We start from the raw sequence: 20353 nt of genomic DNA, 5'->3' as shown, positions 1-20353 counted from the left end.
TGAGGCAGAAGAAGAAGAAGAAGAAGAAGAGAAGAAGAAGATGAGGCAGAAGAAGAAGAAGAAGAAGAAGAGAAGAAGAAGATGAGGCAGAGGAAGAAGAAGAAGAGGCAGAGAAGAAGAGAAGAAGAGGAAGCAGAAGAAGAGGAAGCAGAAGAAGAGGCAGAATAAGACGAATAGAAGAAGAAGAAGAAGAGGCAGAAGAAGACGAATAGAAGAGGAAGAAGAAGACGAATAGAAGAGGAAGAAGAGAAGGGGCAGAAGAAGAAGAGGCAGAGAAGAAGAAGAAGAAGAAGAGGCAGAATAAGAAGAGAAGAAGAGGAAGAAGAAGCCGAATAGAAGAAGAAGAGGCAGGAGAAGAAGATGAGGAAGAAGAAGAATAAGAAAAAGAAGAAGAAGAAGAAGAAGAAGAATATAGTAGTAAGTGGGGGAGGTTCGTGGATCGGCGGTGTGGTGTGGCACGCAGCATCGAGGGCAACCTCCCGAAGACCGACACAAACCTCGTCACAAGATGTAAATCGATTATTTTATTTTTATTATTACTACGACGAGGCATTATTTCGATGTAACAGCAGGAGACTGTTAAACTATACAAAACAACAGGCTGACACTGAAAGTGGTGAAGTTGGAAACGATGCGGTTGATAAGGAATGGCTGGGTTCTCAAGCGATGGAAGCCGATTACCTCCTCGTCCGAGTGTTGGCCAGAAAAGCGTACATCGGGGTCCTCACAATGTTTCTCTGCGTTTTTGTAATCACCAGACCACCTGAATGAATATTCCAATTGATGCCACTCTGGCACCCTTGAGCATTTTTGTGGAAATCCATTAATATGCAAATTAGCGGTGGCCATTGTCAAAATTACATTTTTTCTTAATATCTCCAGAAGTAAGCATCCAAATAGCCTGGTTGAGGTGTCCAAACCCGTTTTTAGGGTCACTGGTCATGATAAACCCACTTAAAATTTAATAACGTTTAAATTTCGCTCATTAATATGCAAATTAGCGGTCGCCATTATCAAAATAACAATTTTTCTTAATATTGTTGTGGGCCCGGGTGTCAGTGGCGAGCACGACCGCGAGGGGGAGCAGTAGAGTCGGCTCCACCGAACACCCGGAATTTCGGTCGTACCTTTCAGATAAATCCGAAAGGTCACGGGCCCCTTATCGGACCGAAGATCGCCAATAGGTCGACCACGTGGGGTAGGGTCAATTACCAATTTCAATATACCAAAACACCCACGCAGTCTAACTACCGGGGAACCACACCCTCGGCCGACTCGGTCCGATCCGAGTCGCAGGTAACAGCTCAGATCCGGCGTAACCGAGCAGAGTTACCAGAGCCGTGCCGGACCAAATGAACAATTTACCCTCGCTATCTCTCAATACACAGTGTGCTAAGCCAATGAAAGAAACACAGAAACGAGCTGGTACATTCAACAAAAGGGATATTCATTTATAACAATAATCAGGGAGGGGGAACACACAAAATGCAGAGTTAACCGAATAAGAAATGTAATGTACAATGAGCAAAAGAAAGCACTTACACAATTCTACTTGAAGATGGGCCCACACACAGACACACACCTCCCAAAAGAAATGATGGCCGCAGCCTTTATTGATACCCCCAGCTCAGAGGGAAGGTGAGCTGGAGGTAAGGATGCTAGCTAGCTTGGACCTTCCCGCCTTGTGCGGCCCTTGACGATTCGGCTTGGCAGGACTCGAACCCACAACACGATGCCGCTCCAAGCACCAGGTACCGCGCTCTCCAACCAGCCACGCACCAATCAACCAAGACCAAGGAGAAGATCAGAGACGACGGTGGCCCAGGACCAGACGACCAAGCCAGCACCAACACCCGTGATCCCCAAGATGACCAACCTCCCCAGCCTGGCGTTCCTGTTATATCTTTCATGTCCAGGGTGAGAAAATCGCCATCAAAGGCGGTCTCCACCCTCATTGGCCGGGGTGTCGTGGGAAAGTCGCCCTCTGTGGCCATCCCAATCCTCATTGGCCGGTGTGTCATGGGAAAGTCGCCCTCTGTGCATGATTGGACAAGGAGCACGCCCCTGCCTTTCTGGGCAGAGTCTCGATCTGAGGCGATGGAAATCTCCACCCACGTACGTGGCTGGACACGCGTGTGTAATGGTGCGATGTGCGAAGTGAAGGAGTGATGGTTTTGGTTGGTTGGAGGCTCGATTTGTATTGCAAAAACCCTGATTAAAAAAGTAATTCGCAGCGCACACACGTAATTCCCATTAGACACAGGTAGGGGGCCCTAACTCTAAACACATACTTATCGAAATAACTAAGCTTTGGGACTGCTGTCTGTCTGTGTGCACAAGTCTTCCAAATTCATAACAATATCTCCAGAAGTAAGCATCCAAACAGCCTGGTTAAGTTGTCCATACCCATGCTTTTAGGGTCAATGGTCATGATAAACCCACTTACAATTTCATAACATTTAAATTTAGCTCATTAATATGCAAATTAGCAGTCACCATTTTTGAAAATGTAGATAAATAGACATATAGATAGAAAAAAAACACTTCAGTCTTTGTGAATATAGATCACTTTATTATTCATTCAGATTCAACAATTCGACAGTATGCAATGAAAGCAGCGAACAACATGAACAAAAGAAGACATTCCTGTGTAAATCAAATGTTCATGTATATAACAGGTTTGTAAACCTTATGAAGGCTACTTCAGTGCTTGGTGTCTCATTCAGTGTCAGAGTCATCATCAAGGGCAAATGCAGCAGCTGTCTTGGTGCGCTCATTCCTCCAGCCAGTATCTCCATGGCATGTACAGAAAACTGTGCATGGTAACTTGGCTGCTGTGCAGCGGCATTGAGCTGTGTAGCATTGCTTGTCGGAGGAACATCCACATCGTATTAGCTCCAAGATCTCTGGTGGTGTAAGAGCGACGTTGGGCGGCAGCATAATTGGAAGTAATGATCTTGATGCCTCATCACGTTTCCATCCGTACTGAGTGGGATCCAGAGGTGGTGGCTGCAGCTCAGCAGCTGACTTCCATATTGCTGTCTGGATATGATTGGATCACACGTTTTGTTCAAAGGACTCTGTAGTTGGTGGCAGAGCCTTTGGGTCTGGTGCCTTGATGGCATTTGGTTTCGCCATCTTCATAGACCATACCTCTTTGCGAACATCAGACATGTTGCTTCTCTCCTTGCTACCATAGCAAACAGCCATGAACACAGTGGCTTCGGCGATGACATCCTCAATAGATGCATCTACATTCCCAAGCTGTTAGGGTTAGGGTTAACAGATTGGGTAAATCGCTCAGGATAAACCCATTTAACATTAACGGCCACTCGATACAGCTGTTGGTCGTTTGTGAAGATGGTTACGGTTTGTCCACCCTCTGCAGTCAAGCGTTTTCCCTCCATTGCTGTAAACATCGTGTCCGGATCAGCTGGATCCATATCTATGAGTGGTGGATAAATGGCCCTCACTGCAGGTTGGATGGATCATCCTTGCTCTCTGCAGAGCTTCGTATTAAAGCCACCAAACTTTGGTGTGTTCTGATCAGAAGTGATTTGCTTCAGAAAAGAGAAATCCATATCTTGAACTCTCCTAAGTTGTATAGCTTGATGAGCCAATAGCGGAGAGGTAACACCACACGTGTGGCTTCTTCAACTGGCATTGCTGGTTTCTCATGTCCCTTGTACCTTTGAACTGAAATGTCTTCTGTCACAGGTGTCTTCATTTCATCACGGGTCAATCGTCTGATGATGGCTTCATCTTCAGATGTGGAAGATATCTCCTGATCTTTTATGGTAAGTCGTACTGCAAGAGAAGGTGTTGAAATGAGCCCATTCTGGGATGAGATATTTGTGTCGAAGTCGTCAGCAACAACCTGAACGAGGCCACATTCAGCATTGGCGGTTCCCCTAATCCCGGAGTGAAACAGTTGCAGCCTTTGCTGCTGATCCCTTGAAACGCTGAAACTCATCATCGGAACAGGTCACACGATAGTTGTACAACTGCTCGATGAGGCTTTTACGACTGACTAGAACTCCCAGTGCTATTTGGAGTGTAGTTGGTCGATTGGTGATCATATTCATTATGATCTTTCCTATCAGAGCTCCTGGAAGTGTGCAGTCCAGTTTAGCTGATATTTTGGAGAAGAGCAATTGAAGGATTGAACTCACTGCTTCATTAGCAATATCTATATTAATTCTCGTCAGATAGGAGCTGGGGTCGGATGACAACTGCTTAGATTCCTGTGCAACCTTCTTGGCAATTCGTTCTATGGAAACATCAATGGCGTCATCTTCATCTGATGCTACTAAGTTGATCGCAGTAGATGCTCTGCTGCGAAACAGGATTAAACTAGTGACACCTTCACCAGACAGAACCAGGAGCTCAGAGCCAAGTATATCCAACAATTTGGATAACAGGGTTCGTCGAGAGTATAACTTTCCTCCATGATCCTTGTACATGTTGTAGAGTTCTACTGAATTCCAGATGTGCAACATGTCGTTTTTCATCGATAGGATGGTAGAACTGACAGCTGACTCAATGTCTTGAGTTTCTCTGCCACTGTGTGCTGCTGCTGCAACAGAACGGGGTGCCATGAAGGACTTTCTGCAGTCATCGTGATATCTCGCATCAGCAGCATAAAGATCGGGCGTCCTTCTTCATCCTGGTGGGAATTGACAACATCCAGAATAGTTTGTTTGAAAGTTGTCCGATCAACACGATCTGCAGTCATACACAGGAGAACTCACTGCCAACGATTAGGATTCTTCTTATCAAAGTCCATGATGCACTTTTCTCCGCAAAAACATGCAATGCTCTTTAAAGTCAAATACTGTCGTCTTTGAACGGCGGCTTCTTTTGCTTGTTGAAGCATTTTCCAAAGACATTACTCATTCGTTTCAAGTGTCTTTCTATGTGTGAGCGTGATGTGTACGTTGACACACAGTCTCTATGGCATTTTAGCTCGATAGATTCGTCTGCCTGTAATCTCTGTTCAAGCTCTTCATGTATACCATCTTGTCTTGCTTTGCTGGACCAGATGATACTTCGCACTCTGTCTGGACCAACTGTTACCAGAGGTTTTCCAGCTTTAGTTGCATCGCAGGGACTGAAGAAACAGTCTCCCATGGTGATGGAGCCTCAACCTGTAACAATGGAGGTAATTATAAACTTCAGTAAACATTTAATTTCTTTGTTCGTATTTTAAAAAATTCTCACGAAACAGGCTCCACCTTGTGTACTTTTAAAAATCAATAAAATACACAGTTGCTTTCAGACAGATCATGTTGAATAATAATATAAAAAAACTTGCTTGCAAATAATATCGTTCATTCGACTGTATCAGAAGACATTACTCTTCCTTAAAACTCAGTTCTCCATGTTTCCTTCATTACATTACAAGCCTCAACTTACTTGATCAGAAACAGTTCATGCTGTTGAACTTCTGAGGTCAGCCATTTCTCACAACTGTACTGGGGATAAACGGCTCTGCGCAAGTTATTTTCAAACAGTTTTGTTGTTGTTGTATAACTGCACTGCAAAAACGCCGATCGGTGCGGACAAATTCAGGTGGTAGGGTTATGCTAATTTGCATATTAATGAGCTAAATTTCAATGCTATCAAATTGTAAGTGGGTTTATCATGACCAGTGACCCTAAAAACATGGGTTTGGACACCTCAACCAGGCTATTTGGATGCTTACTTCTGGAGATATGAAGAAAAATTGTTATTTTGATAATGGTGACTGCTAATTTGCATATTAATGAGCTAAATTTAAATATTATTATATTTTAAATGGGTTTATCATGACCAGTGACCCTAAAAACATGGGTGTGGACACCTCAACCAGGCTATTTGGATGCTTACTTCTGGAGATATTAAGAAAAATTGTTATTTTGATAATGGTGACTGCTAATTTGCATATTAATGAGCTAAATTTAAATATTATTAAATTTTAAATGGGTTTATCATGACCAGTGACCCTAAAAACATGGGTGTGGACACCTCAACCAGGCTATTTGGATGCTTACTTCTGGAGATATTAAGAAAAATTGTTATTTTGATAATGGTGACTGCTAATTTGCATATTAATGAGCTAAATTTAAATATTATTAAATTTTAAATGGGTTTATCATGACCAGTGACCCTAAAAACATGGGTGTGGACACCTCAACCAGGCTATTTGGATGCTTACTTTTGGAGATATTAAGAAAAATAGTAATTTCGACAATGGCCACCGCTAATTTGCACATTAATGTGTTTCTACAAAAATGCTCAAGGGTGCCAGAGTGGCATCAATCGGAATATTCATTCAGAAGGTCTGGTGATCACAAAAATGCAGAAAAACATTGTGCGGACCCTAATGCGAGGTCATCTTGAAAAATGGTGTTTGACATCCGGACTGCAGAGTATTTATCCCAGAGGTGAGGAAGAGCTGAAAGAGGTCTTCCAGGAAAGAGTGGAGGAAGATAAGAAGCAGCAAGGAAAACAGGTCAGGTATGGGAGCATGTGCCAGAGCAGCGCGTCGCTACATCCACTTCGAACGGTACTCCAGGGGCTTCTGTCTGGCCATCCCCCAGGCAGATGCCTGGCCCATCCCCCATCTTCTTCAGATGCCGATCAACGTGCTGTAACCACAAGGTTTTTCTGGGCGCTGGTGCTCAAGCAGATGGTGGCGAACCCTATCAAGAACTATCCGAGCAAAGACCTTGCCCAGCACTGACAGCAGCGTCACCCCTTGGTAGTTGTTGCAGTCCTGGCAATCACCCTTCCCGATCCAGAGAGGGACAGCAAGGCCCCTCTTCCAGTCAGGTGGGATGATGCCTGTGCTCCAAACAGAGCACAGAACAAAGACAATATAAAGCTCCAGTGCCACATAATATGCATCCAAGAGTATTGAGGTGGGTGGGAGAGCAGATAAGTGAGTTAGCCAATATCTTTAACCACTCAAAGTAATCGGGATAAGTACCAGAGGTTCGGAAATAGCAAGTGCAACACCGTTATTTAAGAAAGGATCCTGAGAAAAATTGGGAATTATAGACCTGTCCGTTTGAAGTAAGTTGTGGGAAGGTGTTGGAGACATTAATTAGGGACCAGGTAAGAAACCATTTAAAGACATACAAACAAATTAAAGGATTTACTAAAGTGAGGTCAAGTTTTACAAATTTATTGGAGTTCTGTGAAGCATTAAAAGACTGGGTGGACGAGGGAAGTTCAGTGGATGTTGTATGTCGAATCTTTCAGAAGACATTTGATAAGGTACCACGTGGAAAGAAAACTGTCAGCTAAGGTAAGGGCTTGTTGAGTGGTTGGGGAGTAGGTAACTACATTTGAAACTGGCTGACTCGAAGGAAGCATAAGAGTGGCTGTGAATGAGAGGATAACTGGTGGGGAGACGTAGGTAGTGGGGTACCTCAGTGATCAGTTCTAGAACCGTTGTTGTTCATAATTTACATCAATGATGGGAACAGTGGCATTAAAAGTAGGCTTTCCATACTCGCAGATGACACCAAGCACGTTGCAGGTCAGGTAGACAGCAGAGATGGGGTGATCTGATTTGGGAAACTAGATATTTTCAAAGATTGGACAAATGATTGGCAGATGCAGGTTTGCAAAAGGAATGTTATTTTCAGGGGATGTGTAGGAAAAATTAAATTAGGAACTACGGTATATTATGCCAAAGTTGCCAAATGTACCGCTTTAGGTGGTAGTCTACCGCTTTTTATAGACAGTATTTGAACAGCCTCTGGCTTTTATTACCCAAAAATAATGAAATACCGCTTTTACAAAAGAATATGTATGTCTCATTAAAGTTTTTGATAGATTTTTTCATGTTGTGACAAGGTTTCTTTCAGATGTAAATTCATAAGGAAAACACGGTTATTTTGCTCTAATTTTGCATGAAGGAATGTCTTAGAATGTACAAATTTAAGATTATAATTACAAAACTTCCCTACCTGGGAAGAGGGAACACCTCTCTCCCAGACCCTCACAGACACCCCTACCCCTCACAGACCCTCCACTCCCTCCCAGAATCTCCCACCCTTGGCCAGTTCACTCACTTGCACCACAACCTACCACTTTTTCCATCCTACCACTTTTTCTTCTCTCATCGTTGGCAACTATATTACGCCAGGAGCAGTCTTGGAGTGTGTGATCCAGGGGAAGGATCTTGGGGTGGTAATAGATGCTGGGGTGTTGGGGGGTGGATGGGTTGTAATAGATGAGAAGAGGGAATTCATGGGGTGGTAGTAGATGTGTCGGGGATTGGTGGAGAGGAGTAAGCAGAGTACAGTACCAGGCAGCCGTAGTTAAAGCTAATGCAGTGTAAGGTTGTATTCAGAGAGGTATAAATTTCAAATCAAAAGGGGGTAGTGTTAACATTGAATAGGAAATTAGTGAAGCCTCATGTAGAATGCTCTGTGTGGTTTTGGTTACCACATCAGAGGAAACAGATATAGCCACCAAAGAGAGGATGCAGCGTGGAGCAACGGGCATAGCTAGACGAAGCTATGAAGAATGGCTAAAGGATATTGTACTTTATACAAGTCAAAGGAGGTGATAATGAGGGGATCTGATAGAGATGGTGATGATAATGAAGGGTGTCGACAGAATCAAGTGCAGAATAGTTTTTCAGCAGAATGGAGAGTGACAGAAACAGGGGCCACAACTTGAGAGTAAAGAAGAGGAGAATTAGGACAATGTGGAGGCATGTGTCTTTCAATCAGAGAGTGGTTTATGCATAGAATGGTCAGGTTAGGTATGGGAGTATGCGCGGGAGCAGCGCGTCACTGCGTCCACTTCCGTTGGTACTCCAGGGACCTCCGTCTGGTCATCCTCCAGGCCGATGCCTGGCCCATCCCCATCTCCTTGAGATGCTGATCAACCTGCTGCAGCCACGAGGCACATGGTCGGCCTATTGGCCTCTTCCACTTGCGAGGCTCCCTCGCTGAGAGAATCTATTGAGCAGGATTAGCGTCAGGAAATCGAGCCACATGTCCATACAGCCGCAGCTGACGCTCACGGACGATACTGGTTACAAATGTAATTTGAGTCTCTGTCAGCATAGAATGGTCTCCCTGGAAAGGTGGTGCCAGCTGAGACAGTGGATGGATTTAAACGAGAATTGGATACGCACCAACAAGCAGTGGGGATAGAGGAATACACTTCCGTTTCTGGATCTGTTGCACATGAACGTCTGGATCAGCAGTTCCTCCTTTCAGTTCATCAAAGCTGTTTTCCAGACCAGATCCATTGTGCCTTTTTATTATATTTTGGTCCAGCCTGTGTTCCTGTTTGTCTTTTCGTCCAATTTTTCATGTTAAACCTTACCTTGTTGTGCTGTGTTGTCAAATTTGTGTCCTTGTGAGTGTTTGACCGACTCGCCCTCACCAAATGAATATATTTAACTTTAAGCTGACACACAAGGGTCATTCCGTGTCAAATCAACAAATGCCTCCAGGTCGACCATCTCAGATTTTCATGATTTTTTTTGTGTGGGTTGGACAAATATTGAACAGAAAAAATGTCAAATATTAGTTCTGTATTCCAAGGAGTTTTTGAGATATGACCCCTAGAGCGTGTCAAGGTTGGTCGAAGAAAAACGACCCCCTAATTATCCTTCAATTTCAGCAACCCATTTCTTGGCATCTGTTTGAGATAAAGCAATGAAAATTTTTTTCCTAATGCAACTTTTATGGTATTTTAAAGAAAAAATAAAGACGGATACATTGCAGAAAAAATGAGGCCTGCAGCCACCCTCAAAAATGGTAAAAATCAAAATAGCACGACTGAAACGGGCAACTTTGACCCATGTTAAAGTACCTTTCATATATTGTGTCACCCATGTAATTTTTTGTGTGAAAAATATACGAAAATGTCTCCCAAAATATGAACTACCAGGTGTCTACTGCATTTATTTTTTATTTTAGGCCCTTTCAAAAAGGGAAAAAATATGAAATTTCATGATTTTCAGGTCAAAAAAAAAATCACATGTGGCCTAACTTCAAAATATACGTGCTTAGTATCAAATGAAAGCTCCTTTCATGTACTATAACTGTACCAAATCTCATTAGTTTTATAGCAATCCTTCATGTTCTACCAACCCCATCAATAAAACTAAACAACACCAGTGCGTTAAATCTATTTATAGCACACAGTACAAAACACCTTACAAAAAACGCAGCGCAACGCAATGCAATGTCAGTGTGGCCAGGCCATTAGTCAAAATAACTGTTAATTTCCACTTGGAAGCTTCAAAGTTGATCCCTTCAAATGACCGATACATCACATATTACTGAAGTTATTCAGGCACTGATAATATTGTGCAAGTTTTGTTTAGAATCCAATGACATCAAAGTAATGCACACATTAGCTCAACTTCTGATTCATAAAATAAAAGACAGTATAATTTAGAAAGAATCAGACATGCATTTGAAAATTGCCCTTTGTATGCATTTATTGTATTAGTAATAACTTTATTATTAACCACGATTATTTATTATTATTAGTAATAACTTTATTGCTAATACAATAAATGCATACAAAGAGCAATTTTCAAATGCATGTCTGATTCTTTCTAAATTATACTGTCTTTATTTTATGAATCGGTAGTTGAGATAATGTGTGCATTACTTTGATGTCATGGATGGACATGCAATCTGGAGATACCTAGCAGGGGTGGGGTGGGGGAGCCTGGTAGTGGGTTTTGGGGATCACAGGTGTGAGGATGACATGGAGTGTGGGGGTTGGGGGTCTACTAATGTGAAGGAGTTTGTCACCGTAGTCCCATGCCCAATGCAAAAATAGTTGGATTTAACGATTCCAAGGGCAGAGAGACAAAGACAGGCATCAGGATTGAGATAGCAATGATGATTAAAGGCATGAAGAAAGACGGCACGATATGACCCCAATGATGGATGAGGCACGGGTTTACTTGTCATCCAGGGATGGAGAGACAGGGAGAATGGAAAGTGGACTGGGAGAAAGGTGTTTGGGAGAAAGTATGTGGGAAGATTGGACATTTTTTGAACTGCCATTTTGAATTGTTTAAATTGATGGAGAGAAGGGAGAAGAGGAAATAATAATGGAAAAGAGGAAAAAAAATTGTAGTTTGTTTTTCATTTAAATTAAACGGAAGGTATCGTGAAGGAATTAAAGTGAAGATGGTGAATAATGCGACAGAGGGTATGGAGACAAGGTGAGTGGGTTTTGGAAACATTTGGAAACTATAACGGTACTCGGTAGAGCACATACCTCCACCAGGCTGAACAGTTTACATTTTATATCCCACTGATAGGCTGGATCTGGATCCAGACCTGAACCAAAATCAAATTGGCTTGTTCTTGTTACCTTCCCAACTCATCCACAAGTTTTGTTATAATCCCTCCATAACTTTTTGAAATATCTTGCGATATATTGTTTTTTGCCCTATATCTCAATGGTGAAGAACCACTTAAAAAAAAAAAAATTTTAATTGTAATGTGCAGATACAGATCTCACCAAAATCGAATTAATTGTCCTTGTCCCACACCCAACCTGTCCACCAATATTCGTCCAAATCTGTCCATAACCTTTAGAGATATCCTACTCACAGACAAACAGACAGAGGTGAAAACATAACCTCCATCCACCTTTGGTGGCAGAGGTAAAAAAAAAAAAAAGCAGACAAAATAAATGAGTAGAGCCAAAACTACATTAGCCTGAGACACACGATCAAAATAAATTAAATGAGCATAAAAAATACACAAGAGAGAGCACTCAATACAAAGAACAATTGACACAAATAGAGAACATAAAATTGACCTCAGCACAGATGAATCTGGAATGATGACTTAGCTTTTCAGAAGCAGATCACTTGGATGACCACGAGAAGCAACCACAACCAGGAAATCAGAAGCAGAAGTCCTTTGGAGTAAAATACCCATCATTTGGACAAAACTGACCTCATCCTCCTCATCGTCACTTAAATAATGCTCACCGTCTTTTTGTTATACTCCTGGACCAAATATAGCAGCGGACTGTATTTCCATCCAAATAAAATCCAAAAATTTGTCACTAGATGGTGCAATGGAGCACCCTTACAAAATCTACCGTTCGAAGTTACAAACATGAACTGCAGACACCACTTGACACCAAATGTCACGTGCCCAGAGGCTGCCCATGTAGGACCAGAGAATGATTTTGATCATGCAGAGCCAGAGCTATGTACTGCTGATTCCAAATCAAAGACCCTGCCAATTTTAGGCATCACAAGAGGCGTTTTCAACATGTTGCGACTCGAAAAACACAGCAGGTGGATGCCCCGCATGTCATAGCCAGGATTGATATCATCACTATGGCTCATCAGAGAAACCGTTAGCCGTGTCTCACCCCCTCCTGAACACCCGCTCAGCCGAATCGTTCTAATTCAAAACCTCATCGATTGTCAGTTTGATCTTGGCAAGATAATTAATGGGTACGTGAAAAGGGCTCCCAACGTCATTATTTGTCTTTTTTGTCTTACGTGCAGATATATCTGCACATGGATTGAGAATAATGCTAATTTCATTTTATGATTAATATTTTTTTTGAATCCTGGGAGTGTTATTCTCTTTGTGCTTTATTGGAGTGAAGATTCGCTTGACTGTGTACCCACTCGATCAAACTAGCGGTTAAAATGAACTTCAACAAGATACGGCTCTGAATGAAGAATGGGGAATCCTAATGGTAAATGTGTGTGCAGTAGCTACATTAATTAATTACATTATGTGCCCATGCTGGCTCTGTTCTCTCTCCTGTTCATGTCCATGGTGAACGGTTGAACCTAATGATCACGTGGATTTATGTTAACTGTTCTGCAGCTTTCCCAGCTCCTTGTTGTCAGTCTCATTGTGCCATCATAATGTGACGAGTGTCTCGGAGAAATTGGTTCTGTGGACGGAAGCTGTATTCACGTAGTACTTCAATCATGTCATGCTAAGATGAAGTGTACTTGTTCAGTAAAGGTGCTTTGTCATTTTAATTTCCATCGAGAACTCGTAACGCAGTGTTGTTGTTTCTTTTGAATTGACTTGCTTTGTTTACCCTTTGAACCCTAGCGGCCGTTTTACCAGCCGCTATTCAAACCTCCATATACCCAAGCGGCCAGATTCTTCTCCAGGGAGCTCAGCGTGCAGGGGAGCTGCAAGTCCAAGGAGCTCAGGGTTCAAAGGGTTAATAATTCTTTTCATCCAGATGATTATAAAAATTATTCTCATATGATTGCTGAGGTCCTAAGGGACACTGCACAAGGGCATTCCAAATATATACCATTGGATTTCTCATTGCGGAACTTTTTGTCCAGACAATGATTATTTTTTAAAGTCTCGCTTTCACTGCACGTACATGATGAAGGCTTTTTGCGCTGACAGTTGTTTGTGCTTTTGCCTTCATTATGTGGATCTCTAAATAATGCATGCATCTAGGGTGCGGGGGAAAAAGTATTACACGCACAGATTCTGTAAATCCGTTTTGACATTTTGCTGCTGTATCCTGGCTGAGTTGTGATCCTGACTTTTATTCGTTTTTAATCACACCAGGATGCCAATTACCAGTATGTGGAAACTGGCAGCCTTTGAACAAGCATCCCCAGAGAGCTGTTTCAAAATCTTTGAGCAGCTACATCGTCAAATGAGTACATCCTCACTCCTTTACACCCCCAGCCAGGTTTTCAATCCATGACGAGCAAAGGTTAGAATTTTCATTCTTCTCTTCCCTAACCATGTATGTGCATGTCAGAGATCCCATGGTATCTTGCGAGAGAAGATTGCCTTTTTTTCTTTTTTCTTGCTGGTGCAATGGGGAAATCTAGGTTGCCCTTCATATCCGATGAAGGTCGTCAACATACAACATGTGAACTACCTGGTTAATTTGCTTCCAATGCAGAGGGCTCAGGTAGCAAGCAATGTAACTTAGTGTCAAGGAGCTTCCAAGAACTGATAACTCACCTATCCTTGATGTCCACCAACTAATGCTGGCATACGGGACACCCATTTTTTAACATCCATCTTATAGATAGGTCACGCACTTACACTTTGCCAGGCTTGCAAAGCATGAGGGTGATAGTTCATCTTTACTACAAGGGAGCCGTATGTGTGTGTCATCATTTTTCTCAGAGTTGGCCAAACGGATCTCCGTCAAACTTTCAGAGGTCCATCAGCAAGCGCCGGGGAGTGCTTCAGGCAAAACAAAAATTTCGAAAAGAAAAGTTGGATTTTTTTTTTTTTTATCGCTTGAAATATAATGCCGAAGACCTAGTGGCTCTGTAAAAGGTAATATTAAATCATCCCTGACCCCATTCCTTTGTGGGTGTAGGGAAGTCCTTTAGGCCCCACAAAAAAAATTAGAAAAAAGCAAAATTTGATTCCTTCAAAATATCCACAGGATTAGAACCGCACCGGGCAATGCCGGGTACCCCTGCTCGTAATGGATAAAAATGGATTTTAAAAGTCTAGATGAAACAAATTCTTGCAGGTATGGATTTTATTAATCTTATTTCCATCGTCGTATTCCATCTTTTAGTCTTATTATATATCCCAAATCCAACCAACCAACATCATCTCAAATAATATTCCATGTGGTCTATCATTTATAGCACGCATGCAAGTGGACACCTCTCAAAATAATTCCGAACAACAGGTGAGATGGGCATTTGACAAGAAGCATTCATGGCGTGACCAGTGAAGTGAAAGAGAGGAATACTTAGAACTTGAAACGTAACTATTCCATGTGACCTCACCACTCCATAGTATAGGCAACTCTTCTCAAATATAAAAGCCAAATTGTAGTTTCATATTCCAATAACTTGTTCACCCCCACATGTCCTTCTCCCCCTCTCTTTCACCTAACTCTCACTCACAGTTCTACAATGCCGTTGGTGTTTCCCCCTTTCTCTTTTGTTGTCTTCCATGCTATTCTCACTCTTCCATGAGCCTCGATAATGTATACAATAAATAAATAAATAAATAAATTATATTTAAGTGTTGTTCATCCTTGTTAGACAGCTATTTTGGGTGTTCCAGTCTTGGGTTCATCAATTACAGATGATGCTTTGCTATACTTGTTGATTGTGCTTCATATTAAAACACTTTGAAAATCATATGATGTGAGCTATTTCACTCAATGTTTTCCTTCTTTGTGCAGAAACACAATTCTATCGTGATCTTCCACTGAGTTTTAGCCATTTTGTTTTCAGCTAACATTTAATCCTGATAGATCTGCACGAAAAGTGGCCTTTTAGCTTTATGGATGTTTATGATGATGAATACCTGACAATGAGTCATCAATTAGATTTGATTGGTAAATGTGATGGATTATCCACTACAACCCTTCATATTAGCTGCTCATGTATAGTGTAGTTTGAGTTGTGATCACAAGTTTTTGAAAGTTCTGATCAATGTGAATTATATATTGCTAAATGATAAGCTTGCTTTCTTCTCACCCAAACTAAGCTGTATTAATACCAGTCAATGTTGTTATAATTGTATAAAATACTAGTAGATGATTTGAGTTAATTGGTGATGCTCATAACATCCATCTATTGTAACTCCTAAATGTATCGAACACTTCCATGTATATATATATAGGTGGGTCACTCAAAAAGTAATGCCCAATAATTTTTTTTACAATACTATATTTATTCTACAGCATTATAACTAGTACAACATATAGATACAGCCTTCCCACCTCATAATATGATAATTACCTTGTCTTTTCACATTTGGTGTTGCTGCAGCAGTCGTCAAACATGGCTGCACCCATGGTTGTCCGTCAGAAGCAACGTGCTGTGATTGAAGTATTGGTGTGTGAGAAGACATATTGGAAACATCCATAAGCGACTACAGAAGGTGCATGGGGATGATGCTGTCGACCGCATCACAGTTGGTCGATGGGCCAAGCGGATAAACAGGAGTTCAACATGCCGATATGCACGACTTCCCTCGCAGTGGCAGCCGCAATCAGCACAGACAGATGTCAAGGTTGAAAAGGAGAACAATATCATTATGACAGGCAGGTGCATAACTGTTGGAGAATTGGTCACTCCAACAAGATATTGCTGAAGCAAGCGTGTGCAGAATGGTGAAACAGTTGGGCTGTGCAAAGGTCTGTCCTGATGTTCACCTTTTCAACAATGACATCTGTCTGTGCTGATTGTGGCACACGCTTGGCAACGGCACCTCATCGAGGAAACAAGATGGTTGAAGAAGGCTTCAGGGATGTCATTCCAGGTCTATACCAAAGCCTGCCGCAATTGGGCCAATGTCGATGGCTGGTTTTAAAGACCACGCAATCTTCATTCCATTTCATTGCACACATGTTCTGTAGGAGAAAGAGCAGGTGAAACTGGCTAGGGGAGTGTGGGAATGTTATGTTGTGCGATACAGTGTGTGTATGTTTGTTTGTATGTATGTATGTATGTATGTATGTATGTATATATATATATATATATATATATATATATATATATATATATATATATATATATATATATATATATGTACACTGGCAGGGTATGCTTACACATTGTAAGCAATAACAAGCCATGCTTCCCCATTGTCTTGGGTCACTCACCTGCGTTTGTTTTTTTCATTTATTTATATTTTCCTTTACGGACGCTTTCCAATGGTTCTGTGTTTTTTGCCAGTGTATAGGCTTCGATATTCATTGGCACACAAAATTACCATTCTTCCCAATTGTCTCAGGCCACTCACCTGCATTTTTTTTCATTTATGGATGCATTCCAAGGGTTCTGTGATTTTTCCCAGTGTAATGGCTTCAATGTCCGTTAACACGCAGTATTTAAGCTTTCTACATCACCTGGAAGTTTCCGATCTTTAATATCAGTCACCGGAAAGCATTTGGTTTCAGGCGATGTTTCACCAGCTTCACAGCCAGCTTCCTCAGGCAGAGTAGACATCTATTGCTGGTGAAGCTGGTGAAACGTTGCCTGAAATCGGGTCTGCTCTTGCCTTTTTGCTCGAATTAACGGAGTCAATCTAGTTTTTACTTTTGGTTGGAAGTGCCTTCTTATTCTTAAAAAAATACATATATATATACAGTCAAAGCTCGTTACTATGCCACCCGTCGGGACCGAGCAAAAGTGGCATAGTAGCGAGAGTGGCATAGTAACGAGATTTTGTAAAAACGGCCTTATTTTCTCAAGTTACCCATCTGTAGTTAATCTTTAGACAAAATTTATTCCAGCAAGTAAAAGGCACGACTGTTGTATAAGCTAAGCGAACGGAGAACATACACACACTAACAGAGTTCACACACTAACATATGGCATGGCGAGAAATTCACGACACGCAAAGCTTTCAAGAATCATCGGCTGGCGCATCTTCTTTCGGCGGATCTCGTGCATCTCTTTGTCTAGCCGATCGCATACTTGCATCACACCGGGCTTCCCGCTTCTCTGCTGCATAAACTTCCGGACGGTGCTACAAGCGCGCTGGGCTTCCTCGAACGGAACGATTTCCTCCTCGACAGTTACCTCGTCATCTTCGCTTTCCACCGGCTCCTCACTGCACAGAATCTCCTCCGCAATCTCCTCCAGTGTGAAATACCCGCCAGTCGCGAGGCGCTCGTCGTCTTCGAGAAAGTCAGACAGCTCGATCTCCTCGTTCTCGTGCATCTTTTCCTCAGCAGGCAGAGCTTCCCAGATGTCGGGCAGCTCCGCATCCTGTGGCTCAGTTTGGATCTCCTCTTCGATGAACTTGGCCTTCGCGAAACAGTTCCTGATCGCCGACTCTGCCGACCTGCTCCCAAGCACGCCGGGCGACGTGTAGAGCGTCGAGCAATGTGAACTTGAACTCCTTTCCCTCGTCTATGGCCTCAAGCCAGCGGCATAGCAGGAGCTTCTTGTAGTGGCGCTTGAGGTTCTCTATGATTCCCTGATCCATTGGTTGTGAATTGGCTGTCGGGTTGGGTGGGAAGAAGACCAGTTGGATGTTGTTCAGCTCGAGCTCGGGAGGGTGGCCAGAGAAGTTATCGAGACAGACCAGCACTCTGCTTCCCTGCTGGCCGAGTCGTCCGTCCCACGCACGCAACATCTCCTCGAAAAGCTCCGCCGTCATCCACGCCTTCGAGTTCGCCTTGTACTTGACCGGGATCTCTTTGTTCTTGAAGGCACGGGGTTTCTTGGAATTGCCAATCACCAGAAGAGGGAACTTCTCGCTGCCGCTCATGTTTGCCCCAACCAGAAGAGTGATCCTTTGCTTGCTTTTCTTTCCTCCAGTACACCGCTCTCCCCTGAAAGCCATGGTCTTGTTCGGAAGCAGCTGCCAGAAGAGTCCAGTCTCGTCCAGGTTGAAGACGTCGTCTGCGGAGAACTGCCCGAGTAAGGGCCGGAGAACCTGTTGTTGCCACTCAAGAAGGGATTGCGAATCCACCGCTCCAGCTTCGCCCTGCACTGTCTTGAACGTGATGCCGTGGCGCTTCTTGAAATTGCCCAACCAACCGTCGCCGCCATGAAGTCTGGGATGTGCATCAGCTCGGCCAGTTTCATCGCCTTCTCCTTGATCAGATCGCCGCTGACAGGCACATTCTGTCCTCTTGATTGCTTCAGCCACATGAGCACTCCCTCATCAAGCTTCGGGTCGTGAGCCTGCAAGGCCAACTTCATGCGCTCGATGGAAATCCAGCTTTGATTGCAGCCTCGATTGCATCCTTCTTGCTGAGAATGCCCTTCACGGTGGTTCTCTTAACTTCGATGCCCCATTTCTTGCTAATCTCCCTGGCCAACTTGGACTGATTCGGCTCCTTCTTCGCGGCATCGATGATCTCCTTCTTCTCCTTCAGCGTAAAAGTCGGTTCGCTTGCGTTTCTGAGCTGACATTATGGGCTGAATTTGAAAAAAATGATGTCACTGTTGTACGTGTGCTTGCGTGTCTGTGTGTGTGCTCGTGCTTTTTGTGTCTCGTTGTGCGTGTTGTGATTGGCTTGTTGTGGCTGGCAACAGGGAGAAGAATCGGGTGTTTTGACACAGTCTGACTATGCGCGTACGTATTGGGTTATGTTGTGCGCAGCTGGACTGTAGTTCGTCGCTTTCGCCTTTGGACGTGAGTGTGATAATCGAGCACTGCGTAATACAGACTTTTTCACGACTCGTGCCTTTAACAGTCACACAGTAGTGGCATGGTAGCGAGAGTAGGGGGTGGCATAGTAAATTTATTTTGTATTGAATTTTGTCGGGACCGAGCAAAAGTGGTATAATAGCGAGAGTGGCATAGAAGCGAGGTGGCATAGTAACGAGCTTTGACTGTATATATATATATATATATATATATATATATATATATATATATATATATATATATATATATATATATATATATATATATATACACATACACACACACACATATACATGCAGAGCCTCTGGTAAGTATGTGGGTGGCCCTCTGCAAAACCTCACGTGGGGGCCCTTTCTATCAGAGGGCTAATAATATGGTGACAGATCTTCAAGCGAAGAATCGATTAATCCCACACCTCTGGAGGGGGTTAGCGAAGTATTAGAATCACCAGGTCTGTCTGGCTGTCTATCTGTCTCTTCCTGTATCTGTCTTTCCGCACCATCATGGATAATGTATTTTTATATCTTGGCGATGCCTGGACCGATTTAACCAAGCTTGGTCGGATAGTAGTGTGGGTCAACCAAAGTGTGATTTGTGGTCAACAATGACCTAAATAAAATGTCAAGGTCAAGGTCATCAAAGGGTGAAAATTACATTTCTCACAAAAACTCTGGAATCAATCAACAGTGCAAGAAGTGATTTTTTTTTTGCATTAGATTTTATGAATCAAGACACATCAAAAGTATCATTGACATTATTCTCTCTCTGACATCACATTTTCCCAGAAAATGACGTCAAAAGTGACGTTTTCACGTAAAATATAATGAGTGTAAAAAAAACACAAGATGTATTTTCCTGTATGACTAATCAAATCTGTCTGAGGGATTGACTGTCACGTCCCACTGAGATGCCACATGAAAAATTTGACCCGAAAACAACACAATCTTAAATGTGAATGTTAAAAAAATCCTTCTAGTGTATCGCAGACACTGAGCTGAAGAAATCCGACAAAATTATTTTGCGGAACCCTCTTAAAAAATCCCAATCAATCGCTAAAATAAAATGACGAGCGATTGGAGATGTTCCGACAGGAAAAATGACGTCATTTATTCGAATTTCACGATGGAAAGACCAAATGCAGATCTTATGATTTCCGAATACATCTATGCACATAACTTTGTTATGTTTTTTTTAGCTTATCTGGAATTTAAATTCGAGTATATCTGGTATTGTCATTGCGCTCCATCTGTCTATCCGTC

The 20353-nt window shown here is 42.5% G+C and overlaps 1 long non-coding RNA gene across 1 annotated transcript; it reads left to right on the top strand.

Moving 5' to 3' along the window:
- The first annotated feature begins 242 nt into the window (after positions 1-242).
- Positions 243-17027, top strand: LOC147016536 (uncharacterized). Its single transcript, XR_015049086.1, has 3 exons — positions 243-510; positions 13560-13710; positions 15755-17027. It is a non-coding gene; the product is annotated as an uncharacterized LOC147016536 (long non-coding RNA).
- Positions 17028-20353: the final 3326 nt, after the last annotated feature.

This window comes from Eptatretus burgeri, chromosome 11 (genome assembly GCF_056783735.1).
Source record: "Eptatretus burgeri isolate ZD-2024b chromosome 11, Ebu_testis_v1, whole genome shotgun sequence".
NCBI classification, from domain to species: domain Eukaryota; kingdom Metazoa; phylum Chordata; class Myxini; order Myxiniformes; family Myxinidae; genus Eptatretus; species Eptatretus burgeri.
Note: the sequence above shows the minus strand (reverse complement) of the source record. Positions and strands in the feature narration are given on the sequence as shown.